This window comes from Protopterus annectens, chromosome 4.part1, assembly GCF_019279795.1.
Source record: "Protopterus annectens isolate FY-2018-M chromosome 4.part1, PAN1.0, whole genome shotgun sequence".
Classification (NCBI taxonomy): Eukaryota; Metazoa; Chordata; order Ceratodontiformes; family Protopteridae; genus Protopterus; species Protopterus annectens.
Genome location: NC_056734.1, coordinates 587585191 through 587602843, shown reverse-complemented (window position 1 = coordinate 587602843; position 17653 = coordinate 587585191).

Below are 17653 nucleotides of genomic sequence, written 5' to 3'. Positions count from 1 at the left end.
CAGAGCTGTTTTCAGTATTAAGTCTTCTAAAGTATTCCTTACTAAGTTTTATTCACATCTGTTCATGTTTTATTGTTGATCATTGATTCCCAAATATGTGTACATTCCCTCGTGCTCAAGTTCTTTTATATCACATTCCTGTCCCAGACGAATATTTTCTTGGTGCTGCAACTTCTGTCCTTTAAAGGTTGCCTTTGCATATTTATCAATACCAAATAGCATTCTTATATCATCTGAGAAAATTTTGACCACCTGTAATTCTGCTTTTGACTTCCTCATATGATGAACTATACAGTTTTAAATCATTCACAAAAAGAAGAAGTCTTTATACTATGTTGTTTTCTGGGACTAAAATTGTAGCCATGACCTAATTTGTTAAGTAGACAGCTTAATGGATTAAGGGCAAGACAAAAGAGCAGCAGTGACAGAGTCACCCTGGAATATTCCCCTTTTAATTTTTATCGCTGGGATAATAATTTGTCCTTTATCATGGCTTAACTGCAAAGTGATTTTCCGTTGTTTTATGGTCGCTGTAATGTAATTGATTAGTGTAGGGTGTATCTTGTATATTTGTAAGCACTCTTTTCTCCATAAATGTGGGATGCTGTCAAATGCTTTTTTGTAGTCTACCCATGTCATATTTAGATTTTCCCCCTTTTTACAGTTCTCCATTTTGGGTTTTAACAACAAATGATCCTTTGTTCCATATGACTTTATTTTGTTACCCTTTTGTGCTATTGCCATGATTGATTTTTCTTCTAAATGACTATAAACTCTGTCATCAGTTCCAATGTAGAGTTTATACATAATCAGAAGGCAAGCAATTACTCTATAGTTCTTAGGATAGCTTGCAGGTTTACTCTTAATGAGGAGGATTGATTTTCATGTTGTTAACTAGGTTGGTGTCTATTTGGGGTATGCCTATAAATAGTTCTTACTCATGGCTAAATCTTCATATAAAGATGTTTATACTTTTAGCCAGAAGTTAGGTACTGCATCTAGGCCTGGAGTTTTCCATTTAGCAGCTCTTATTAATTGTTTTCAATTTATGTGGTTGTTACTTCATCCCATTTTATATCTTGTACATTTGAACTTCTTATTCTTTCCCAAGTCCATATTTCTTCTTCAGGTATCTCCTGCTTCTCCTGTTTCTCCTTACTTGATTGACTCATTCCATCATGCTGTGATATTACCTTTGTTAGACTTTCTACAGTAAATCCTTCAATTTGTAGGTATTGCATAACTTCAGCTTCTATTTATTAACTTCTACTTTACTAATCTTCTGTTCTATGTACCCCCTTTGTTATCTTATTTTGTGTGTTGTGAAATTGTCCTTATCTGGTTGCCTTCACCTGTATTTCTCTTTGAATATCTTTGGTGTTGCTTTTTTGTATTGATTCATTTGGCCTTTTCCTTTGCATAAATATTGCACCATATCAGATCTCTCTTTCTTTCCCATGTCCATATTTCATTTTTATACCTTTCAAAAATCTCTAGATTTTGTTCTTTATATTTTCACACTTTCTCAGTAACTTCTTTTTCCAAATTTTTCATGAATCTGTTGTATTGATGAACAAAAATTTGCATTTGAAGCTGTTGAGAGTTTTTCTAGTGTAAGTATTTTTCTTTCCTCTAATTTTTTTCTTAATCTTTTTGTATATCTTCTGTCAATAAATTCTGGGATTCTTGTATAACAGTAACAATAAATATTTTTTTTCCTTCTTATGCCTATCAGTTTTCTGTGATGTTTGTGGACTACTACCTCCTTCTACAACAGGGGGGCATCCACCCCCTGAACCTGGCCTAACCCCCTTGTAGGAATGTTTCTGTGTTTTGAGGATTCAATACTGTCATCTTTTCCACTCCTGCCACTAATGCACCTATCAGGATTGGGCACTGTTTTATCTTGGGACTTGTGCATCCAGCTGTATTTTTTTATGTTTTTAACCTACTTCTTTCCATGATATATACTATATAAAATACTGACTATATATCGGTGTTGTCTTGGTGAGATTTTTGTAAAGAACAGGGTCCACCTCATGAAGGTACTCTCCAAGATTTGGGGATGAATACAATCCCAGCAATACAACTCTCCATGGCTTGCCATGTGGAGGTGGTCATGCAATGCCAGACCCAGATGTGCCTACTTATAAAACATGGATATGAAATAGGGTTGATAAGTATCACAGATGAAATGACAGAAGAAAGGGAAAACAATTGTCTTTACAGCTGCAGAATAAGACACATCTGATAGAAATCATTACTGTTTAATGGAATACCTCCCTCTCCCCCAATCCCATTTCTTCTCCCTCTCGTCTATGTCTCTTCTATCCCCCATGTCTGCCTGTCTCTCTCTCTCTCTCTCTCTCTATATATATATATATATATATATATATATATATGTGTGTGTGTGTGTGTGTGTGTGTGTGTGTGTGTATGATATATATTGAAAAGCTCACCTAGACTCTATCGCTGCTTACTGTGAGGTAAAGGTTAGTTTGTTTTTGATTTCTGGTATTTTGTGTTTCTTTATTGCCATCTTTTATTTTGTATATTGCAATTCATTTTCTTTACCCTGTATTTTTCCTGTATTCTGCCTTTAATTGCATATTTAAACTAGTAAAGAGACCACAGCTGTGTCTGTTGTGAGTCACACAGAAATTAAGTTTTCCCAACCCTTCCACAATGGGGGTGCTGCATTTTTAAACTCAATTGCCTGCCTCTTATATTAATTTGACCACATATCCCCTTCTTTCTCCTCTTTTGTTGGCTATTATGAGTAAGCACAAAATTATTATTTTGTGAAATCACCCCCTTCAACTATCTAAATGTATTGGCCATCTCACTGTATTCCATAGAGCCAGAATACAAAGTGATCACCCCTTCCATCTATCTTGCTCTTTTAAAATTAGTGGCTCTTCACTTAGATAGCTTAAGTTTGTTATACCCTCTTTCATATCCAACTGCTTAACGCATACTGCAGCTCTTAGGATATTAACGCATTTTTCCATCTTACCTTTAAAATCTTTAACATCTACTCCAAGACCACCAATTACTGCAGAACCCACATTCTGCCTGTCAATTGTCATCTTGGGATTAGTGCTTCTGTTTTGCTCCTGCTGAAAGAAGGAGAACAGGAACATTATTTCCTGGACACTGCTGATCACCAGAAAGCATAATAACAACTGCTTCATAGGTGCCAGTTTGAAATCTGTGACTATATTTTGCTCCTGGTGAGAGAAGGAACACAGTGCATAGATTCCTGACTCTTTCTGGTTGGGAAGTCAGTGTCTGGGCTTGATCATCATGATTGGTCTGGTTGCTATTCAAGGCATCTACCAGGACACCTAGGCTTTCAAATATTAGCTAAAGCATTGTCTTCCTCCATAGTGCCTTTTTAGGCAATGCCAAACTGAAAGTACTTCCAATGTAACAAATCAAAACCAGGAAAATATAAAGGTGCATTACTGCTCAATGCTAGGCATCTAATCAAAAAAAAACTCCACTCCCTAGAAGCACTCTTAATTCTAGAGAATGCTGACATTTGTGCAGTCACTGAGACATGGTTTAAAGCTGTGGAGAACACACGGACATTGCAAATATATAATGCCTTCCACACATTTAGACCAGTTACTACACAGACAGGGATAAAAGGTGAGGTGTCTCAATTTGCATCAAAAGTAAAAATACCTTAAGGCTGGTCAAACAGTAAAATGCAATTGATTTTTCTATGTTCAAATCACCATAGGCAAAATCCAGTACCACTAACTTACAAGCTATAGATCCCCCTCTCTGACCCAGGAAACCCATACCATTTATTTAAAATTATTGGAAAACTCACCATCCAAGCCAATACCATATTTATGGGTGACTTTATTTACCCCGCTATTAACTAGGAATCATATGTGACACCAAACATACAGGCACAGAGATTCCTAGATTTTGTAAACACAAACTTCCTTTACCAGATTGTCAATACATCAACATGTGGTGTAAACATACTGCATTTGGTCTTCACTAATATGGGAGAGTGCTGCACACTCCCTAGTGTAATGTCTTTTCTGGTAAGGTCAGACACATAATGGTCTTTGAAGTAAAAATAAAACCTGGAACCCCAGCTAATCCTGGAATATTCAGGAATGATTTTAAGGCAAGCTTCCTACTATTACGTGATAACCTGGCAAACTATCATGCCCCCATAAACCCTGAAAACACTGCTGCCTAACTGGAACTATTCACATAAACCCTATACAAGCATGGTAATAGCTGCATAGCAGCAGCTGTACCCACCAGGAAGAAGTACAGAACTAACTCAAACAACAAGCTACCCTGGTGGAATCACTAAATCAATAGGCTGTATAACAGAAGGAAGAAGATCATGGCAAAAATAAGGAAGCGCAGCACCCAGCAGGATGAAAGCACTCTCATCACACTAAACAAAATACTCAGAGGACAAATAAAGTGTACCAAAGCCACAATGAGGTAAATTTGGCCTATAAGGCCAAGGACAACCACAAGGCGCTCATTAGCTATATCTGCAACCTGAACAGCAATACACAGTTGTGTGCAGAGCTCACTGTAAGTGGAGCCACCTATATTGCACCAGAAGACAAATTCAGCTTCAACATTACCCCTCTCTCCCCATCAACCTTCCCTCAGGAAATGCAATAAAATACAATCCCCCCACAATCACTAGGGGATAAGTCCTTAATGCTCTCTCTAAGAGCAAGAACACTGCATCAATGGGCCCCTGGAATATCCTAGCATGCCTTTTAAATAGCATGAAACATGATCTATCAGGCAATCTGGAATTGCTATTTAACTGCAGCCTCCAAAGAGGCTTTGTGCCTCATGAATGGAGAGCAGCGACAGTTATCCCTGTGCACAAAGGTAGGCCTTCTACAGACCCTGGAAACTACAAACCCATAGGTGTCACTAGTCCCATATGCAAAGCCATGGAAATAATTATCATGGACATGATCAATGACATAGGAAACCTCCAGACACTGGACCCAACCCAATTTGGTTTCATCAAGGGTATGTGATGCCTACTCAACCTGGTGAACTTCTTTGAGAAGGTCACCAAAGCAATGGATGATGATAAAATATTTCACTCTGCCTACCTTGACCTGGACAAGGCACTGATACAAACCCCCACTTGGACACTGTTGACAAACTAAAGAGATTAGGTACAAGCCCTTATGTCACCCAGTGGATAGCCAGCTGGCTCACAGACAGGACCCAGGAAGTTAGAACCGGGGAGTCCACCTCTACAAAGAGGCCAGATCCCTCAGGGATCAGTCCTGGGACTACGTCTTTAAGGCATTTCCTTTTCTGAAGCCAAGGACAATGCCAATGGCCTCTGGCTAATGAAATTTGCAGATGATTTCAAATTATTAGCTGTCACTGAATCACCCTCTGACACAAATATTCTCCATAAAGGGCAGACACAGACAAATAGCTGGTGCCAGAACCATGGAATAAAACTAAATGCCAAGAGATGCATAATAGTATCCTTTAGAAAGTCATCCTTGCCTGGAAACTATTATATTGACAACACACCCCTAACAGTTGACCCAGTAGTCAGGGACTTAGGGACACACATATACAGTAACCTAGCCTTTGACCATCATTTGTCTACAGTATTGAGGAAATCATTCTATGTTGTGCAACCTATAAACAAAGGTATGACTTCTAGGTCCAAAGAAGTTATTGTTCCACTGTATTCAGTGTTCATCAGATGTATCATTGAGTACAATGCTCCCTTTGGTATGTACCTAACCAGGCATAACCAACAATTGGAATGTCCACATATGTTCTACCCTAAAAGAATATAATGCATAAGTAACATGTCCTATGCAGACCTCTTCAAGGCCCTATCCCTGTATTCTGTCTCCTGCAGAGTGTTAAGGGAAGATCTATGCCTGGTATAAAAGGTGTTGTCAGACCCCACTCTGATGGACCTCCTGCATATTTGCAAGACAAACAGCACCAGAATTACCCATTCTAAATACTTAAACTTTGCCTGTGATATAAATAGGACCTCCCAGAGAGACAGGTATGTATCTCAGGAACTAAACCTTTGCTGTAAAAGGCTCCCCATCCATGTGAAGCAGAGTTCCTATGTAACCCAATTCAAGTGTAACTTGGACAATGGCACAGAGAACAGGATATTCATCCCTGGTTTGGCATCTGCCTCTAATGGACACAGGCAGCCTGTAAATGATTCATCTCCCAGGCCCCTGCTTGTAAATATTTCAACTCCCAAGCTCCTACTTATACTTATCAAGGGTACCAGAACTTGTCAAAGATTTGGGATGCATGGCTAAGGTTAAAAAAGCCCTTGTGGTCATTAGCGTAGTAGACATCTATGAACCTATGAACATATATATATATATGGTTCTACCTGACATAGCCGAAACCACACAACACCGACAACCACATCACCGACACCACCACATATATCAGTCCATAAACACGATCCCATTCCACAAACCACACACACAACACAAGCACACCAAAATCCTTACAAGCCCACACTAAACACTTAACCCCGCCTCCCTAACCCTAACTCTAACCCCCCACCCCTATCCCTAACCCTAACTAACCTCACCCACCCCCCACCCTCTCTAACCCCCCCCTACTAACCCCACTACCGAACCTATCCCCCTAACGCCCCTCTAACCCTAACTCACTCACAGCCTTTCCCCATGTCGGCATCCTGGTCTTCTGCATTGTCGATGTTCTGCCACATATATATATATATATATATATATATATATATATATATATATATATATAAATATATATATATACACACACACACACACACACACACACACACACACGCACACACACGCACACACACGCACACACACGCACACACACTCACAATGACAATTATTTATTTGTATGGCATGCCTGGAAGTTCTGCAGTAGACACACTTGGATTGTCTTCCTTGTCAGTCCCAACATCAAGGGTTCTACATGAAACCTGTATTGAACTCGTTGAATCTTTGACAGTAGACAGAAACTCCACTATTTCAGTTAGTGGTGGCTCAGTAGTAAGAACCCCCCCCCCCCACCTATCCATACATTCACAGACTATTACAGCTGCCTGACATCTGGCTGCCATAATCTTATCACTGGCTCTGTGTCCTAATTTGGAATATTTACATCCATGGCCGCCCACTGCATTAACATCATTCACCACCAGCTCCCAGATATGGTCACTGGAGGACTTGTCACCCTTACCTCTCTCTAATAGGAATGACCCATGGCAAAATAAGGTCTGAATGATTACATAATTCTCTGCATCAGTATATCGCAATTTATGAGGTGTACATGTCTTGGATACTATACTCATGTATGAGAGGAAATATAACAGGAAAGAAAAACATACACATGAAAAAAAAAGATTGTTAAACCCAAAACAATATATATGAATGTATCCATCCATCCATCATAACACATAAAAAAGGAAGGCTCCATATGTACACAATTTCATACATTCCACTCCCAATGAAAAAGAAATAGCTTGACTATTAAACACAAAAAAAAATCTATGAATGCATCCATCCATCATACTCAAAATGCATGAAAAAGTAAGTCTTCAAATGAGTACACACAATTTAATACAGATTTTCTCCCCTCCTCCAAATGCAAAACAAAGAAAGAACTTGATAATAAATTCATAGCAGGACAAACATTTCTGTCACTCTTTAGTACATGGCAGTATTTGCAAAACTAATGTGCAGCTGTTTAACAGTTTTTGGTGTGATATCCACTTCCATGGAGGGCAGGCAGGTAGACATCAGAGCCTTAACATAATTGTCTGTGATAATAATGCAAAAACCTATGACTGATAATAATTTTTTTTCAAATAACTTTTTATTTATTTCATAAGAATAACAAGAAAGAAAATAGAAAAACAATATTATAACATGGATACATGAATGAGCGAATAAACTGAACTCATATTAAACATGTAAAACAAACAAAACCTGAAAAACATACTAAAGTATATACAGTATGTATAAATTAACTAGCAAGTGTGCTACCATAAAGAGAGATAAATTAGGATGGGAGAGACATGGTTCTCAGAGATAACAGTATAAATAAAGGTTCATCATGTAAGATAAATCTCAGTTTTAAATAAAGGTGTTAGGGTTGTTATTCACTAAGGATAAGGTCAAGAACCCTTTTCCAAACTTTTCTTAAGAGGGCAACCTTCCTGAGACCTTTCGTAATAAATTTCTGTGCTGAGATGTATGCAAGAGCCATTTCCTTAAAGTTATTCCAACAGAGTCTGGTACGATCTATCCAGTTTTTGGTGATATATAATTTCATAAGAGAGCATAGAATAACAAGTACATGCACATCAAGTTTAGAAAGATTTACAGTAGGTATATGAAGAATCGCTGTTTCCCAGGAGAGGGTTGATTTATGGTATCCCATTTTCTCAAGACGGACTTTCAGTGAGGACCAAAGCTTATGTCAGTAATTGCAGAACCATAGAATGTGTAGAAGATCAGCACTTGGGAAGGAACAACACGGACAAGAGGGAGAAAGAGTCAAACTTGTTTAAGACAGAGGGAGTATAGTATGAGTTGTTGTTAATCATTAATTGTGTGTAAATAAGTTTTTTAAATGGGGATAGATCTAAGGTATTTTTTATGGCAGAAAGCTTTTGTTTCTCCGAAAGATGTGAATTATGATTCTCCCAATAACCAGAGAAAAGGCAGTCTGAGTCGTGTATTATGGAGATCAGCAGATTGTATGATTTAGAGAGCATTTTCTCTGAATTCGAAAGAGTTTGGATGACTACCTCCAGCTTGGTGATATCTTGACTATTGACTATGAGGTGGGTGAATTTTGATGCGACTTGTTCTCGTAATTGACATAGAATAGTTGTGTACTTATTATTAACCTTAAGGATTATGCAAAGATTGGTAAGTGATTCATTTCTGTGTTTAAGAATATCCCAAACCACAATATTTTTAATGAGAGGAAAGTTAGAAAGATTAATTAACAGATTATTCATTTTAATATTGGGATTTAAGTGAAGATGTTGGAGTAGAGGAAGAACACTATCAAGTTTAATATGTTTTAATAGAATTTGAAAAGTTCTGATTTTATGTTTTAGATTGGTGGATAACTTAGAATTGTTGATAGCATCCGGGCAAAGAAAAGGGAGAGCAACAGGGTTAATTCTGTTGGCTTGAACATGTTGATACCATAGCTTGATCCAGGTAGGGTAAGAGTTATACTCTCCATGATTGAGTTTCGAGATAGACAGAATTCTATTAGCACAAATAATTGTATAGTACAATTGAAAGTTTGGTAGTCCGTGGCCGCCCTTACTCTTAGGGAAGATTAATTTAGAGTACGAAATTCTGACTGATTTAGGAAACCAGATAAATTTGGCTAATTCTTTATTAATCTTTGATAAGAAAGACTTAGATATTATCTGATCTGAGGCATTAAATTGATAGAGGAGTCTGGGAAGTATGTTCATCTTAACTATCGCAGATTTGGATAAGAGAGATAGGTTCATTAGTTCCCATCTACGAAGGTCCTGTAATATTTTCGACCAAGTTTTGAGCAAATTATTTTGGAACATAGACAATTGGTTATGTTCGAAGTGAATGCCAAGATATTTAATGTCAAAGGTTGTCTGAAAGGGAGAATCAGGAAAATAATTAGATTTGTGACCCACAGGGTTGATAGGAAAGATGTGTGATTTCTTATGGTTAATCTGATAATCTGAGGCCTTTGAAAACTTGTTAATAGAATTAATTATTTTACTAAGGTCAGTGTTAGGAAGTTGGAAATATAGGTTAAGGTCATCTGCAAAGGCAAAAAATATTATTCTTGTGTTTAAGACTTTGGGAATCACATGAAAGGTATTCTGGGCAATATATAGAAAGAATGGTTCTATAAATATGTTGAAAAGAAAAGGTGATAAAGGACAGCCTTGTCTTGTACCATTTGTAATCTTTATTGATTTGGATAGGTTGTTGTTGATACATAGATATGTGTATGTATTTTTATATAAAGATTTGATCATATCAGAAAAGACGATAGGTATACTAAGATGAGCCATGGTTAGGAATAGAAATTCCCAGTTTACCCTGTCAAAGGCTTTTGAAGCATCTAAAGTTAGTGCATAGATCGGATTTTTCTGTTTTTTGGTGAAGTGGATTAGGGAGTCCAATGTTAAAGTATTGTCCCATGTGTGTCTATGGGTCATAAAGCTAGCCTGTTCCAAGGAGATTAAGGAGGGCATAATTCTTTTCAATCTGTTTGCCAGGAGAGATGCTAGGATCTCAATATCAATGTTTATTAGTGAAATAGGCCGATAGTTATGGGGGTCAGCTTTATCTTTCTTATTTTTCAAAATTAGAATAGTTTTCGAGATTTTCCAGTGTAAATCAGATATTCCATTTTTTATTATATAGTTAAATACCTTCAAAAGGATGGGGGAGGTTATCAGATTAAAGGTTTTAAAAAATTCAGCTGTAAAGCCATCCGGGCCAGGGGATTTGCCTACCTTGAGACTAGCAGTAACATTTTGGATTTCCTGGAGACTCAAGGGAGCAGAAAGCATAGAGCATTGAGATTCATTCAGGGAGGGAAATTTAATAGAATTCAGAAAGCTATCCATATACCGGTTAATAGAGGGGTCTACTTTCCTACAATAAACATCTGAGTATAAGGACAAGAAAAGTTGTATTATTTCAGAGTCCGACTTATATATTTTATTTTGGAAATGTAATAAGGAGATTCTGGGGGAGCCCTGATTGTTTTTTATTATTCTTGCCAAAGTTTTAGAGGGGATTTGCGCCCATTCTGAATAAGTAGCAATAAGTTTTTGTTCAGAAAGGGAAAGGTTTTGTTGATGAAGTTCTAGTAGTTCTTTTTGAGAATTGCTAATTTCTTTGTGTAAGTTAGGGTCTGGATTTAGCTTTTGTTGTTTTTCTAAATCAGAAATCCCCGAGATTAGCTAAGATTCCTTATTTTTGTAGAGTGTTTTATAATAGGAAGCTTTGTTGATTAAAAGACCTCTTAAACTGGCCTTACAGGTGGCCCATTGGATATCAAATGGGATATGTGACCTTTCAAGGTTAGAGCTAAAGTCTGATAGTATTTCTGTAATTTCTTGAGTTATGGCCTTATTGGAAAGCAGGTTGCTGTTCAAAGTCCAGTTATTATATCAGGGGAGAGAAGTTGATCCTGGATCGTGTCTAATCTTGAGAGAGATTCTTGAATGATCAGAGAAGAATCTAGGTTCTAATGAGAAGTTTATTTTGAAATTAGAGAGGGAATCGGATACCAGAAAGAAATCTAACCGTGACCATGTATTGTAACATTTCGAATAATATGTGTAAATTTCGTCTTTAGATAGATGTCCACCGAATGAAATGGGGTCAACAAGGTTAAAGTCATTTATTAAATCCTCTAGTGCTAGAGATGCTTGAAAATTGTATGAGGGAGATTTGCTGGTGCGATCTATACTGGGGTCTATAACAGCATTCCAATAATATGGTGGTCCTGAAAAGCAGAACGAATGTTATAGATCTCTAGGATGAAGACTTGTTGTTGAGTACATGGGCCGTAGAGATTGAAAAAGAGGATTGGCTTATTGAGGTTGGGAAATTGAGAGGTGAAAATTTTTTTTATTTATTTATTTTATTTTACATTTGTTGACCAGGCTAGTCTAGCTGGATACATGTCCATTTTCAGTAGAGGCCCGGGGAGAATAGCTCCAAAAAACAAAAGAATAGAAAATACATATATACATTTAAAAAAAGTGATAGCAGTTAAAACTTACCCAGCACTAAAAAAGCAGTTGTTGTAAAAGAAACAATTTTTTTTTGTATATAAAAGATGCATTAGTCTAAGGAAGTAGTAGAACTAGCAGTAATAATCAATGGGTATTGTATTTGAGATACAAAATCTATGTATACATCATTATATATATAATAACATGGTATTTAGATTCTTAAGTCAGAAATTATTAGGTATAAGAGTAGTTGTAATTTGCAAAGAGAAAAGTTAGTCAGGGTTAGTACAGGAGCAGAGCCAGTGTGTCTTAAGAAAGAGCTTTAGATTCTTTTTAAAGAGTGGCAGTGACATTTGTGTAGTGAGATCAGTGGGTAGTAAATTCCATAGTTTTCCTACAGAGTTAGAGTACATGGAGTCACCTGCTGAGTGATTAGATCTTGAAGTATTAATCAGCAGTTTATTGGAGGAATGTAGGTTCTTATTGTTATTATAAGGTGTAATGATGGTAGAGAGTATAGGGGTGTTGGTGGGCTTATACAGGGCCTTGTGGACAATGGGAAGTTGTAGAAATTGAAGCTGGTTGTGAAATTCTAGCCAGTCTAGTTGTTTTAGATTCAGACAGTGATGGGTTCTGAATGGAGAGCCTGTGGCAAACCTAGCAATATTATTATAGGATGTGGCCAGTTTGTTGAGGTTGTTTTTAGATAAATTAGTATATATATGGGAGGCATAGAATAGGGTTGAGATTAAGTGGGCTCTGGCTGTAACAGCCCTAGCTATTGGAGTTAGAAAGGGCTTAATTCTGTAAAGGGATCCCAGTTTTTTGTTCACTAATTTTATTGTATTGTTAATGTGGGTATCAAAGTTGAGGTGGTTGTCAATTGTTATTCCTAAGAGTTTAGTGGTTGGGTCGGGAGAAATGATAGTGCCATCATTTGATAAAAGTGTGAGGTGGATGGGAGTTGATTTTCGGGTTGGAGTGAAATGTAATAATTTAGTTTTCTTAGGGTTAAGGAGGAGACAGCGGTTTGAAAACCATTGTTCTACAGCATTGAAAGCTTTTTGGGTAAGAGATTTAAGTTCAGTTTCAGAGGTGGCTGTGTAAATAATAGTAGAGTCATCTGCATATTGAATGCAGGTGGTGTGTGGAATAGCTGTTTGTAGGTCATTAATATAAATGGAAAAAAGGAGTGGACCTAAAATGGAGCCCTGAAGAACTCCGAGGGAGATAGGAAGGTTATTGGATAGTTTATTTTGCCAAAGTACTGTCTGTTGATGGTTTTCAAGGTAAGATTTAAACCAATTCATGGCTTGGGGATCAAACGAGAGGGATTTCAGTATGTGTAGGAGGAGTTGGTGATTAACCATGTCAAAGGCTTTAGATAAGTCCATGAAGACTGCAGAGGAGAGATTACTGTTGTTGCGGTTTTTACTAATGGTGTCTCTGAAGGATAGCAGGGCAGTGGTGGTACTGTGGAAAGGTCTAAAACCATGTTGACAGTTGGCAAGCAAGTTGTGATGGAGAAGGTTTGAAAGTAATTGCTTATGGATGCATTTTTCCATTATTTCTGCAAGGGGAGATAGCAAAGCTATTGGACGGAAGTTAGAGTACTCATTGGAGTGTCCCCCTTTATGTAGTGGGATGATATGGAAAATTTTCCAGATAGATGGGATAGTTCCTTCATTTATGGTTCTGTTGATCAGGATAGATATGGGGTAAGCTATGGCTTTAGCTCCTTTTTGGAGGAATTCTGCTGGGAGTTGGTCAGCTGATGGTTTGGTAGGCTTTAATTTTAGGAGAAGGGAATAGACGAAGGAAGTAGACACTGGTTGTAAATGGAAAGGTGGAGGTAGGATAGTGGTAGAAGTTAGCATATTGGAGGTGTCAGGAGAGAGATGACTAGCAAGATTTTGGATAGCATCAGTGAAAAATGAATTTAAGGCATTAGCAGTATGTAAGGGATTGTCAGGGTTAGAGCCTAGTTGGTTGGGTATGCTAGATTGACCTGGGTAGAGAAGTTTGTAAATGCTAGACCAGAATTTTTGTGGTGCATTGTGGTAGGTTTGCTGTGTTTGAAGGTAAAAGTTCTTTTTGTCTAATAGGATGGCTTTTTGGTATTATTTCTATGTTGTTTATAGGTTTGGCGATCGGAGGGAGTTTTAGTCGCGTGCCATTTTGCCCAGGATTTATTTCTGAGAAGGATTTTTTGCCTGGTATTATTGGTGAGCCAAGGTGCTGGCTTAGTTTTATATCTAACTAAGCGTGGTGGGGCGTGATGATTCAGGATTCCTAGGAATATTGTATTGAAGTATTCTATGGCTTCATTAAGTGGAAGAATTTTTAATGGTGTCCAATTACATTGTTTGAGTTCAGTTTGGAAAAGTTTTTAGTTGAAGTGTTTTTTTGTGCCTATTGTTCTATAGGAGAGAGGGAGAGTTAGGTTGGTCTTATGTCTGATAATATAGGTTAGTGAATGGTCACTGAGGTCATCTGGGAGGGTGCCTGCTTTATATGTTTGCTGAGGATTATTTGTAAGAATCCAGTCCAAGGTACTTTCTTTGTTGTTGGTTCTATTAGTTCTGGTAGGGGAGTTAATTGTTTGTGAGAAGCCATAAAGGTTAATATGTGTGGTTGGGTGTATATTACTACAGGTCATCCAGTCAATATTGAAATCTCCTAGTACTATGGTTTCTTGTGGGAGATTGATTGAAAGCCAGTTAAGGATATTTTCAAGTGTAATGATGTTATTACCTGGGGGAAGGTATATGCAGATGTTTATGGACTTATGTGTGTTGATTTGAAGTTTAGTGATAAGTATTTCAGCACTATTGTTTGATGGTGGGTTAACGTTTAGAGTAGTAACCTGACGTTCTGATTTATAGAGGATTGCTACCCCTCCTCCCTTTTTGACTGTGCGGTCAAGTCTAATGATATTGTACCCTGGTGGAGTGACTTCATTGTCTTTAACAGTAGGTTTTAGCCATGTTTCAGATAGGCATAAGATGTCAAATAAGTGAACATCTAAAAGGGCATGAAGTTGAGCAATTTTGTTGCCAATGCTATGTATATTGAGGTGAGCTATAGACAGTGAGTTAGATGGTTTGGTGGTGGGGTTATTAGTTTTATTTGGGTTGAAGGTTGGAGTATTCAGGGTATTGTTTGGGCCTGGGTTAGGGTGAATATCCCCGTCTAGTATTAAGTGTAGCAGTAGAATGTGTTTATGGATGAGAGGCTTATGATAGAAGTCAATTACTTTTCTAGTGTTCTGGTTGGTATACTTAATAGGAGTTATTCTATGGTATTTAGCAAGTATATAGCTAGGTTTAGATATAAGGTTAAGGAATGTTGGATAGATAATAAATGGTGGTGTGGAAGTATGTTTAGAGGGGGAGAGAAGCGTAGAGTATAGTGGATGTTCATAGGAGGTTAAGAGATAGGCAGTAGTCAGTGAGGGTAAGAGAGAGAGTAAGAGTAAGACTTGTAGTTGCAACAGGGTAGTTGGTTTGGACATTATATTTGTTTGGGATGTAGAGAGAGAAGTAACTGGCAGAGTACATTAAGCAGGTAAAGAGAATTATTAAGTAGGTGGGGTGCTGTTGGAAGGAGGTTTAAGAAGTGAGGTAAAAAGAGGGTGTGATGAGATAGTGGTGTTGGGGGGAGGTAATTATGTACACAGTTTGATTGGTGTGAATGTGATGTGGGTGTGGCTATGAAGAAATAAATGTAGGAGTACTGGGGGCGGGTGGGAATTGGGGGCAGGGTAGGGGAGCGGAGTGAGCCCACAGGGCGAACGGTGCGGGAAGAGACACGAGAGTGGATTGTCAAGGGTGACAATCAGTGAGGAATGAAAAATATGCAGGTAAGTCTGAAGGTAAGAGATTATGGAGAAGTGTTGAAAGGCTGACAGGAGTAGGTGTGTGTGGGGAGTAGAGTGTAATTAAAGATATTGCAGGTCAAGAGGAGATATAGTAAAATAGACAGTCATAGGAAATCTGGAAAGGGAGTTAGATAAGTATGGATAAGCAAGTGAGAAGAGATAAATAATTCTGAGTCTGAGATAGAGCCACCACCTAGTGGTCAGTCCCTTTACTACAGTTAAGTGGTTTCCTAAGGAGATGTCAGGCCAGAGAGAGGGGGAGGTAAAAACTACTTAGGTATAATGATGGTATGAGCTGAGTGTCCTGGTTTATTTAGAGAGAAAACAAAAAAAAACCTTTGGGGGGGGGGGGCTGGCTGCTGGCTAAACTAACAGAGAGGCTTGCCTACCTAGCAATTTCTATAACAAGTTCTTGTTCATACAGTTGTCTAGTAGCTATAACAACACATACTTTCACTGTCTCTTATCAAGGAATGTTCTCCCAGGGTGTTGGTAGGAAAAATCCTAGTGTTTGGTTAAGTTTCTTAGGCGTCCAACTGGATAGATTCAGGTGAACAAGTACAGGGAGGTACAGGAACAAAAGGTTTCACTGTCTCTTATCAAGGAATGTTCTCCCAGGGTGTTGGTAGGAAAAATCCTAGTGTTTGGTTAAGTTTCTTAGGTGTCCAACTGGATAGATTCAGGTGAACAAGTACAGGGAGGTACAGGAACGGAAGGTTTCACTGTCTCTTATCAAGGAATGTTCTCCCAGAGTGCTGGTAGGAAAAATCCTAGTGTTTGGTTAAGTTTCTTAGGCGTCCAACTGGATAGATTCAGGTGAATAAGTACAGGGAGGTACAGGAACAGAAGGTATAGGACAAGCTCCAGAGCAAGGCGCACAGCAGCCAGGTAGGGGTGAGAGAATAAATAACTAGTACTACATAACATAACTCACTACCATTTTTGTCAGACTTCTCCAGGATAACCCCATGAAAATCATTTTTGATTATAGTGGCCACCCCTTTACAGTTGGAACTATCACTTGCAGAGATGATGGATTTTATCCACGTTTTTTTCCCTCTTTAGCCCAGTCCTCTTTGTACATGTGTGTTTCTTGTAAGACACATATGTTAGCTTGAGATTTAAACAATAAGTGAAAGAGAAGAGATTTTTTGGATTTGTTTTGTAATCCTCTAACATTCCATGAGTCAACAAACCATGCCATAATCACTCATTAGAAGGAAACCATAAATTTGGGGTTTAGTGTAACCTTACCCTTGAAGAGGGTATTTACAAGTAGGAAGAAAAAGGATAGTCACTGAGGTTAGGTATTTAGCAGAAGTGAGAGACCATATCAAAACATCATATAGGGTGAGGAGACTGATAATGATAATAATAATAATAATAATAATAATAATAATAGAAATGGTAGCACAGTATTCCTTCAAATCTACCCCAATGCCTAACCACCCCATCCCTATGAATGAATGAATACAAGCAAAATAACAAAAGTTCCAATAAACCTTGATTAACAATGAAAGCACACAGTAGAAAATTGTCATATATAAAGTCCTAAAAAGGATTAAAATTACAATAAGTAACACTATACATATATACAAAGCAATCCACATCCAAAAATAGATCATACTAGGACCCTAATATCAAGCATCCATGAGCTCCACTAGAGACCGAGGAATGATAAAGAAAAAGTAGCCAGAAATAGTTGTATAATGACATAAACACAAGGGAGGACTTAGGTAGTGGTTGATGCTTAGAGAAAGTTAGTAGGTGGATAGATTGGGAAGCAGACGGGAAAAACACTAGTAAAAAGACAAAGAAAAGTAAAAATAAAACTAAAAAAATAAAAATCGCCGCTAGTTATTTATCTATGTAAGCAGCCAAATTAACAATAGAAAAGGCCACACATAGAAAGCTTATAGCACAGTACTAAAGGTAAAGGACAAAGGAGAATGATAATAAAGATAAATATAGGATACAGATAAAGGATG